This window comes from Lepeophtheirus salmonis, chromosome 6, assembly GCF_016086655.4.
Source record: "Lepeophtheirus salmonis chromosome 6, UVic_Lsal_1.4, whole genome shotgun sequence".
In the NCBI taxonomy this organism is placed as follows: Eukaryota; Metazoa; Arthropoda; class Copepoda; order Siphonostomatoida; family Caligidae; genus Lepeophtheirus; species Lepeophtheirus salmonis.
In genome coordinates, this window is record NC_052136.2 from 49,752,163 (window position 1) to 49,764,371 (window position 12,209).

Here is a 12,209-nt window from a genome sequence, read left to right on the forward strand (position 1 = left end):
AAGTAACAATATAACTCTAATTTTCTAATTATAAATAAAAGTTATATATATATTTGATATCATCAAATTAAATATACCTTAGAGAACTTTAAGTTAAAATAATCGACAATAATGTAGAAAGTTTTTTCAGTTAAAATGTGTTTGCTCATAAAACGACTCGTTAAAATGATGCAAGACAAACAAAGATAATAAATCGATTTTGACTAACTTATATTTACTTGAAAGGATGGATTACAATTATATATATTATTTTTGAGTCGGTTACTCAATTAGAAAGGTGTACTGTACATTGCAATGCTTGTACACGTTGACTTGTACATGGAACATCAATTTAAAAATAGCCATATATTACCTGCAAAAACGGATACCCTATGGGTAATTCTTTTCATTTTTATTAATGGCAGGTACCTATTTTTATTAGGGTATTTACAATTATTCTTTAACAAGTGCTGAGTATTTTCAGAATCTTTGCCTTTTTGTACGAATACTTATTTGCAAGAATATTTTAGGAGTAAAAAAAGTTTCATAGTTTTTTGTGTTGTCATCGTGTGTTTAAAAAGCTCAGCAAAAAATTCTTAAAATTACGTCACATAGAGTTATAAATAGTTTAATCATTCAGGGTCTCCCTAATATTGTCTGAATTATGAAGGTTCTTCATAATTCAGGCAATATACAATATGTGGTCTGGAAAGTTTCAAATCTGAATGTGAAGATAGCATCATTCAGATCTATCTAGCATCAGATGATAGTTATTTTCAGCCATTTTCAACGTGCAGTTTTATGTATCAGTCGTTTGAGTTCGTTGATGTAAGTTTTTTTTTTTTTTTAAATGAAATTCTGAATTTTTATTTAAACATAATCTTCATGTAACTATGCATAATTCTCTCAGCAATGCTCCCATCTCTATAACCCGCCCCTTGTGTAACTTTGCTGGATGAAGTGTGAAGAGTTATAAGGATGTTGACAACAAAATAAAACAATCACATCAACTCACTCCAACGACTTTTATATAACAACTATGCGCCCAAATTGGCTGAAACTTTTTGAATAACATTCAACGAATGCTAGATATATTTGTCAAGGTTTTATTTACGAATGATTGGATCTACACGTTAAGATCGGAAACTTTTTAGACCAACCTCGTAAGTAAAAACTAATTACAGATACAAAAATGCCTTGTTCTACCAAAGTCCGAAGTTCAATGACTCATATGTACCAATCCCTTATATAAGGGTATTGGATTGGTATAAAATTCGCAACACTTTCAGTATTATTCAAAAAACCATAAAATGGAGTTATTAAAAATTTCGAATGTAGAAAAAATTAACAAACCGAAAAATGAAATAGTAGCCCTATTACAGCTCAACTGTAATTTATTTGATTAAATTTGCTATAAGGAGCTATTAGATGAAAGAAAACATATACTCAAGCCCTATTCCGTATAATAAGGTAGTGAACAAGTTTTAACCACCGCTTTCACTCTATTTTTTGAGATATGTAGAGATTATCGTTTAAAAAGTTGGACACATTAATAAAAAGCTCGTATTGTTGTCTTTCGAACGATAAAATAGAACAAATATATCTCATTTCTGGACATACATGGAAACAAAAAAGGTCGGAGATTGCAACTTTTATCCGTTTCGGGACAAAAACTCCTCAGTGTTACTCTCATACTTTCATGATCACACACTTGTGGTTACTTTCATTTTTTATGTTATTTCTCAATTGTTTCCATCTTTTAAGTTACCAGAGAAGTTACACTGAGAAAGAAAATATCAACGTTGTTGAACAATGATCTTGGGTTCCGTTCTCATGATAAATTTAATCGAATGTATTTTGAATTATACCACCTCTTTTTTCTTAGTTTCTCTCTTTTTTTTTTGTTCTCTAAGTTTCCCCTTAATAAAGATTGTAGACTTTAATAATGAAACTACTCAAAACTTCAACTTAGCTTCGGAATACTATAATGGTTATATAGAAAGTTGACACAAAAATAGATCGTTTATTTATCTTTCAACACTTTTTAAATATTAATACTAGTTATATAAGTATTTCTTAACTTAAATTTCCTTATTGAAAAAGAGATTCATCAAATTCGAAACATGATTCTGACAATATAATTTTTTAACTTTGATAAACTTTACGTTTAAAAAATATATTAATATATAAGTATTACCTATCTGCAATAGATTTTACAATGAAAATTTTAAATCTTAAAAATAGCTAAAAGTAGTGAGAGCATAATGTTTTTTTCTAAAGAATCCGATCCTGATGGAAAAATTTGAAGACAATACTTGAAAATTCAGCCGTATACGATCTCAGGACAGCAAAAAGAGTGATTTTGTTAAAAAAAATTGTTATCTTATCTTTATATGACAAAAACTTGGACAGTATTTGTACTAAAATGTATTGGTTATTTTATATTTGCTTTTATGTTCTGCTGGGAAATGACTATGATAGTCAATAAATTCAGTAAACACTACAAGACAAATATAAATAAATTGTGGTATATTTAAGCTTGTCTAAAGCATACAATCTCTAGATAATTCAGTCAAAATACAATTATAAAAAGCCTGCGAGAGTAATTTCATATTTTACATACTAGGGTTTATATTTTACTCAAATATTAATACATAAACATCAGAGAGCGATATAAAAAAAGCAAGATCAATGTTCCTTGTATACATACTCGATGCTATATGCACAGACCTGTAATATTTCAAAATACGACAATATTGTTATTTTTTTAGAAAATAAAATCTATATCATATACATCAGGAATCACTATATAGAGCACGCCTTGTTTACACACATGGTACTATATGCTAACCGACCATGACTATTGACCAAAATCTTAGAGCTTAGATTAAAAATGTCTTCATGGAGTTCGAAGATTCATCCATATATACAGATAAATTTTGCTTTATTAATATGGAGTTTTCTTTTTTTAAATGATGTGGTGATCTTCAGCTACACTGGCTAGTTACAACTTAACTTTGTTTCACATGGTGCTCAATAGAAATCTGAACACTTCTTAATTCAATGATTAATGAAAGTTAAGTAATTGAAATTAGTTCATATTTCAATATTTAGGTATAAACAAATAGTTACAAAACAAAACAAACCCAAGCTCTGTACCTTATGTATAAGTCAAGAAAATTACATTTGAACGTGAACGAGGAATTTTCATTCGCGCACTCCAAGCAGTCTGGCGTCTCCAAGACCACCGTGTACACCGTTATCAAGCCCAAAACGTTGGAGAGGAAGAAGGGCCAATATATCAATATGGCCAAAGTGAACTCTGAATATCTAAAGAAAACATCCCAGGACAATCCCCTCAAATCCATGCAAAGGATCTCGAGGTTTCAAACCAGACTGTCCTGAGAGCTATAATAAAAGTAAGTTGAAAGAGCTTTGTTAGGGTGGAGAGGCCACTTTTGAGACTTGCAATTAAAGAAACCCATATCTTCTCTAACAAGACTCTTTTAAATGATTATTTTGCACTCTTTTGTGACACTTTTGGCCCCCTACAGCTCTGATGCCAACCCCCTCGACTTCACATATTGGATGAATGTCGAGGGGAATAGGGAATACCTGCAAATTCCGTTAAGCCATTACTAGAACACCATAACAGAGGAATACATCTACAGCAGATGAAGGGTCTTCTGCTGCCGCCTGGAAGATATCATTGCTGCTACGAGCAGTCACTTTAATGATTAAGAGACATATATCTATTTATAGTAATAATTTTGTTTCAATTTTATTGTTAATTAATGAATAATATATTGTTGAAGTTTAAAATTCAATGTGTTTAGATTTTAATGGACCAATTTGTATTAGAATCTAAAATTAATTTATATTCTACAGACTACAAAATTTTATATAATTTTCTACAAATGCTATTTAAGAGAATGAGTTCACAAGCGCAAATATTATTGTTAAACAGTACTTAATGTTATATGTTATAACTATCAACCTACACACATTACTAAGATTCAATAAATGTTAACTTTGCTAATTTATTTTTAATGTTAAGCAGTCTACATCTCTATGAAGTACTCTTTCTTAGATTTGAAGAGAAGTAACAGAGTGATAAAAAGTATACAAACAAATTGAAATATTTATTATAAAAAGGTTTAATTTATTTAAACATATTTTTACTACATAAGAAATATTCTTTAAGGACAAAACGTTTTTTGCTATATAAATGTCTAGACTGGATTAACAAATATTATAATAATAAGTCAACATTTAATTTTATTTGCAGAGTAGATTGAAATTATCAATGTGTTGCCATAAAATTAATATTTTTTTAAATTAATGAAATAATATGATGAATTAATAATAATAGCAAATATCTTTTGAAAATGAAAAAACATTTCTTTTTTCGTTTTTTATGTACACCCAGAGAGAAGAAAGAAAATCTAATTTCTTAAAATTTTAATTGGAAAGGTCTTCTCACCTTTTCAAGGGTTACCGGGAGTTATCGTAGAAACGGGGCATGTTCAAGGAAAGGGTTAAGACAGGCTACGGAGTAACGATGACGGAGAAGGATGGGCTTTTCTTGATGTTTCCAGGAGTGATATGAAGAAATAATTTATAAAAAGATTAATCGAATATAATAAAAAAAGTGCACTCATTTAAGTTAAGTCACAAAATTTATTATTTATTTTTATTTATTAATTTTAATAAAATTTATGCAATAAATATGCAAATTAGTAGAAAAAATTATGATATAAACACATAAAACATAAGTTTTACTTAAATCTAAATTTTTACAAAGCAATATTATGATTATTTTTAAATTTAAAAAAAATGATTTTATATTATGTTAAAATTTTTTTTAGCGGTGTTCACTAGATGTCTTTAGTGAGCTTTATCTCACATTTAATACATTGCATCAAATAAAAGCTTTAACTATGCTTTAAGGTTAAGCGTATACTTAATAAAGTTCAATAAAAGTTTTGTATTTAATGAAGTTAGTTGTGTGTTACAATGTTCCAAAATGGAGAAAAAAAATTGAAACATTCTTCAGTATCACAAAGACCAAGGTGAAAAGGCAGAGCAGACGGCCAAAAAAATGTTCCTTTATGGACCCATTACATTATTGATTACAACAGGAAAGCTGTAGTTTCAACAATTACGTTCTGGTAATATGGGCATCGAAAATGCTGATAAAATAATGGAAATCGTCGAGTTGGACCGGCATGCAAGCACGTATTCAATTGCCCAGGAACTGAAAATTAGTCAGAAAACACATCAATACCATAGAAATCGGATACTTTAACTATATTATTTCATTGTCAAAATAAAGTGAAAAAACCTGGAGAATATTTTAATTCTTCTATTATATATTGAATATGCTCGAAATTGGGCACAATTTTAAACGAACCCGACATGATAAATAAGGGATAAATATCATGTGATGTTCATGTCTAAAGATGAGAGCCTTGTTAAAATCCTCGCGGGCATAAATTCAAAAAAATATATGTTGATAAACTGAAAAATAATACTTTTATTCATTTTTCATCCTTATTTTGAAAATCTATAAATACAAGCGAGCAAAGAACACTATGGGATATCGTAATCTCTGACAACAAATATGTTCTCCTCAAAATTACCAAGAAATACTTTTTCTTTTCGATTTTTTTGAAAAAATATCACATCATTAGTAACTCCTAACGAAAAGACTGTCATTTTCTTTTGCATTTGTACTCAACATATATAATTATATTCTTGAAACTGGAATTTACCAGCCAGAAATTGTGCAAATTTTCATATATGAATCATGTCCATTTTTTCTTTAATCTTTTAGATAGAGTGATATTTTAAACTACTTTCCGGTGATAGAAAAATTTGTCATTGAAATTTATTGTATTACGTATATGCCATTTATATTACTTTACCAATTCATTTACATAGATTATAGCACCCCACCATGTTTTTTTAACGTCGTTTCAATAATAATCTGTTTCGATTTTGCATAATTTAAAACTGAACAAGTCTGAACTGAGTCTGAACAAATCATGTCGTATTATTTAGTAAGATAAAAATCAACTTCGCCAGGAAAAACAAGTACGTAGTATCAAGAGTATTTTTTATTACAGTTATACCATAAAATATCAATAATTATTTCTTAAAATATCCCCCTTCTGTAGCCACTATATGGCTTCCAGTACGGTCTCAAAGTTATTGTACACATTGATGACCTGTTAGACTGGTCTATTTCTAACTCTCTTTTTTTTAAAGGGTTAAAATATGCAATTGGTTAACAAACGATGATATCAATTATTTGATCAATTCTTAAAAAGTATACAAGGTCGCCTTTACGACATAATTTTTTTTTAAATTTAGTTTTTTTTAAATAAAAGTTAATTATATTATATAATTATTCATATTAATTTTAAACAGAATAGAAGTAAATTATATAGTTATAAACATATTATTTTGAGCACGCATTTTCTAAAGTTTTTATTAAAATTTCTTTAAAAATTCATAAATTTATTTTATAAAATAATTTTGTTTTTTTTTTTTTTTGAAAAAGTGATACAAAAATAGACAAACTAAATATCATTGAAATATAAGGAGTGATGTTAATATTGAAACAATTTATTACAATTTCCTCTACTTATGGTACTTTAAAAAAAATCTTTAAATCTCTTTCTATACCTTTGGAATCTCGTAATAGTTACTGTTTCTGCTCTTCATCATAAGTAATTAAGGAGTTGAATTATTTTATGAGAGCAGCTGCCCCCCCAGCCAAATCATTAACACTTATTAAGATGTTAATGATTGAAGATTCCATCTTATAGTCATTTTTGAATTCTAGGTTTCAGAATAACCTGAAGAAAATTATTTGCCATCACAAAACATGTAAAGAAGTTCATAGTGTTTTTGAAACATATTTTGCCATTGAGAGTTTCAATATTTTTTAATTCTATTTTGATTCGTTTTGGAATATTTGATTGATTAATGGACCTTCAGAATTTATAATTGGTGCGGACATAATTTGTTTTTTCTCCAGACGCAAATTTTGGCTAAAAAATATCTAAGTTATATTTTCTTGGTTTAAATTCTAATATGACAAGGATTTTTGTTGCTGTTGCAGCTTCTGAAATTGCAGAATATGTATTTTCAAAAAATTTCAATCTTAACTTTAATTCAAGATCTTGGCGAAAAGAAAAGAAAACATCAATAACTATGAATCAAGCTCTGATATATATTTTCAAAAATAAAATTATAAATATTACATATTCCTCGTGTTTCATTTGCAGTGAGTTTGAATTGATATCGAACCAAATAAATCCTTTATCACACAACCATCATGGTACAAAGATACTGGTGTAATGAAATGTATACCTTGTGGAGGATTAGCTCAAAAAAAAAATAGGACTGTATTAGTAACATCCAGAAGTTGACTTGTACCGAATCCAGATATTATTACAAATACGCAATTGCAAATCACTGTATAATCATTATCGCTATATCTCAATGTACTTTCTTAGTAATGATTATGGTAAACAATCTATTCTTTACTTGAATGAATATTATTTTTTTTGTAGCCTTTTGGATTCCACATCTCTACTCTCCTCTGTTTTGTTACTTTTTTATAATGAAATTTATCTTTTACGCCTATATATCCTTATTGTCCTTTCTCTCTCTGTGTAAAAAGAAAGTATCTATTTTTTTTAAATGAGAATAAGTGCATCTCTATGTGCAATGTTATTCATATTTTTACTAGTCAATTGTTGTATTTAATATCGTTTCAAAAATGGGTTATAATAATACATTTATAAATTTGAGTCTGTTTAAAAAAAGACAACATTGTAATGGGGAAAATATTTTTTTTTCATAACTCATTTGAATATTGCTTGATTGTACAAATCTATAATTATTTTTCTTAGTACCAAATCTGATTTTGATTATTGTCGCAAAAAAGATTTTAAACTTATTTGACACTTTTTATAGGCTTGAGGCATATTTTACACCCTTTCAAAAATAGATTCAAAAACCAAAAAATAATATTATAATATCAAATTTGAATTTAAATAGACTTGATTTTCTAAACGATGCATAAGTTTTTTTTATTTTTATATTTATTCATATCATACATGTAGATACATACATATGTGTACAGATATATACAAAACATAAAATAATATACATATGTATACAGATAAATATACAAAAAATAAAATAATATAATATGAAATTGCTTTGAGGAATTGCGATGTATTAACTTAAATAAGCATTTTACCTTATATAACCAACTATATTTTCCAATATGGTACTCTAATTTCTAGGAGTGACCAGGTTCGTAACAATAATTTATAAATTAAGATTGACTAGCTTGAGATACAAAATTTGAAATAACCTTTTTAAAAATGGATATATGTTATATACAAGGTTGATCTTATATGGTGGGACATATTTTATTTTTATCAATAGTAAAATTTAAGTGACGACATTTATTTAATAAAATGAACTGAGAAAAATCCTTGGTACGACTCTTATTCAATATGCGAGCCCTCAGCTCTAACAATGGCTTCAATACGAAGTTTAGATTCCTTACCGAACTAGACTATTTATTGAGGAATGTCCTTTCCAACTCTATCACTAAGCCCACCACTGTATATTTTATAGGAATTGGTTAAAATTGTTAGTGTCCTTAGGTTTTGGATATATCTGGGGTCTTTTCCATTTTTGGGAATTCATGTTCCTGATGTAGTATGCGTATCGAAAAATCCTCGTGAGAGTGCTTCAATATAAACTTTTTTTAAGAACGGACTTAATAAAGAACAATATTTGTTATAAAATTCTATTGGGAAGCTATTCAGTCCTGGAGATTTATTCTTTTTGTTGTGGAATTTTATATCAACCTCAATTTCCCTTTCAGTTATCTCTTCTTTTAAATTTCCCTCATTGATTGCGATAATTGGGGAAAGATTTGAGTATTGTATTTGAAGGTATTATTTTAACAAGGATTATCTACTACAACATTTCTACGTTGATCACAAATATCTTTTAACGTTTTACGTATTTACATTAAAAAACTCCCGGTAGTAACTGGTTATTGCTTGATTAATATATAGCTGATTTTCATTTTCAAGTTAATACCCTTTTTTACATATGAATTTTTTCCAGTTTCCACATACGCTCAAATATTTCATGCTCTTTAGCAATATTATTAAGGTCAGTTTGGATCAGACAGCCTCTACTGACTAAATTGCACAGGTTTTCACTTATATTAGTACTACATTCACATTTATTCAGCTCCTCTATTTTTAGTTTCTTCCTCTTCCTTGCTTTACTTACTCCTAGTTTAATACATTTTATCCTAGTGCAGTTTGAGATTAATTTAAGGGCATGAAAAACCATTTGACTATTTCAAATCGTAGTTTTGATGATATATCCGTAATGATATTCCGAAATGGATTGTGATGTGGTGGCTGTTTTGCTTATTCAAAGTGGCATCAATGGTGAAATTTTTTTCTACAGAAACAAGCAAATTTTTCTACGAATTTTTGATGGCTTAAGAAAATTAAGATTCTTCTTTGTTCTTTCCAAGTGTCTCAATATTTTCTGTTGAGCGATAAGATCCTACTTTCCTCCTTCATGACTTTGTCCTAATGTAATTCTTGTTTGAAAATAAAAAAATATGTACCAATAGATAAGATCAACCCTATACATATAATATATTATTACATCCCTCAGTAGTCACAGGTTTGTAAAGCATATTTAAAAATAAAGGATTGTAAACACAATATTTTATAATACTGTTACAATTCTGCTATTGTTATAAGATATAATCTGACGAATTGTTTATGTTTATGTGTTTATATTATTTTTTTTTTAGGGGGGGGGGCACTGCCCCTTAGTTCCCCTTGCAGTTATGACATTGAATGATAAATGATAAATTAAAACAAACTTCCTATATTGATCAAGTGGTGTGCTCTTTAAGCCTATTTATAGTATTATTGCTCAATTTATCAAAAATAAAATAAATATAAAAATTACAAATTGTAAGTTTTATATTTTATAACATGGATCAAATCAGTAGTTTTTTTAAAAAGTCATATTTTTCTTCCCCTTGTTTTGTTTTATTAATAATAGAGATCGCAATTACTGTTAAAATAATATTATACTAACAGAGCTTTCTATTGTTAGTTGACCTTAATAATAATTATGTAACTTTTTTAAGGGTCTAATATTACAATTTGCATATAGGGTAAATTACGCATAGTCAGACACATCAAAGAAGTTTTTATGTTCATATATTTTATATAGACATCGTAAGTTATATTTAGTATTTTTTTAAATAAATGAATTGAAAAGTATGTTAGTTAGAAGTTTTGTATTAAACTATTTAATTACAAGATCGAATAAAAAGATTATAAAAGATTTAAAAACCTTATTAAAAAAATGCCCAAAATCCTTAAATTCGGACAAGCTTCAAACCAAAAAATATAATTTTGGATATTATTCGAATCATGTTTCTTAATTTCATACAGCTTCAAATAGCAAAAATATATATAGGAGTGCAAATGTTATTTGAATATTTATCTCTTGGTTGGATAAAGTTCAAAATACAACGCACCTACTCTTGTACGCAGAGGAATCCCTGATTATTTAGTAATCCTTGTGATAAAGGATCTCATATTATTTGATGAGAATGAATAGAAGGAGAAAGAGACACAAGGTACATAAATTAGAAAAAGATAATAGAAAAAGAAGAATGCTCCCTCCTCCTTTTATGGTATTAATATAATTTATAAAGGATCATGTATGTGTTTAACTCTGTCTCGGGAAGGAATATAATGAACCCAATTCTGCGATATGAAGATTTATTCTAAGGATACTTCCAATATCCAATTCACTAATAAATATCTACTCGAAATCTAACTCTAGCCAAGTATGTATGGAGTCTTTTGGAGTTCGGGTCGCTTCACTTCAACTCATGGAACCTCGGGAAATTATCAACTTTGCAAAGATGTGCTATAATGATCGTATCTTCTTTGATCTTATCGTCAACTCAAGAAAGTTAAATCTTCATTTCCAATACGATCCTATATTTCATTGAGACTATATCATGTCGAAATGTACATTATACTGATAATATGTTGGATCAATTATGAAGAGGAATTGTCTCCATCTCTAAATCCTTCATTTACTTCAGCAATGAGGAGTTGTCTTTTGTATTGTATTGTATCTAGCTATTGATTTGGCTATTTAAGGAACTATTTGTTGTTTTATTAAATTTAAAAGCTGTCCAATAATATGAATATGTAAATTATTTGGTTCATGTTATCAGACAGCGATTATTTCGCAAATAATATGCCAAAAATGGAGTATATAAATAAAATACTAATGTCGAAACTCCTATTAAACTCGAACATAGCAATTTTTTTCTAATATAACCAAATGGAGACGAAAAATCTTCACATTATCACAAACCATAAAATATAAAAGTGTTGAATTTTATGTCAAATAATTAGAACCTCTAACTTTAAACTTTTGTTTCTAAAAAAACTATACCATCAATTGATTCGAAACTTTAAATGATAATTGAAAAATGTGACAAAATTACATAACAATCTCTTTTGATATCCTTAGTTGAAGTACTAATGAATTATTGCAACTTAACCGTTAAGTATCTGACGATGCGTAACTTAACCTATACATATATATATTTAAAGATTAATATAATTTGTTGTAAGCATCGAAGTATTTCCATGTTCATAAATATACTCTCTTTCGGATTATCATTTTCTTTGTGCATCTTAAAATGTATAGTTATAAAAATATGTATTATATTCTCTTGAGTTTTTTTATAATACTTTGTCATAATTAATGATCAAATTTTGGATATTTTGTTTTGACAATTTAAATATTATCTTGAAGTTTTGTAACAAGGACGAATTTTAAAACAGCAATTAATTTATATGTGATGAATGTAATTAGCAATTTCCTCCTAATAGTTACTTGAGTGCCAGCTTCTTTATATCTATCAATGATAATAGGAAATTTTTATTAATTATATTATATGCACTGGCTTAAAAGGTCAAATTGTATATACGCCTTCTACATAAAGTTGTGAGTTATGTTGGGGGGAGTGAGCACGTCTGTAATTGCAATATGGGGCTTCTATTTTTATTCTATTATTGAAAACAAAAATATAACCACAGTTATTTCCTTATATTCAACAAACC

General features: G+C 27.9%; 1 protein-coding gene across 1 annotated transcript in view; it reads right to left on the reverse strand.

Moving 5' to 3' along the window:
• Window positions 1-12,209, reverse strand: part of LOC121120585 (uncharacterized) — a 173,753-nt gene that overhangs the window by 119,604 nt on the left and 41,940 nt on the right. The gene's annotated exons all lie outside the window — the stretch shown is intronic.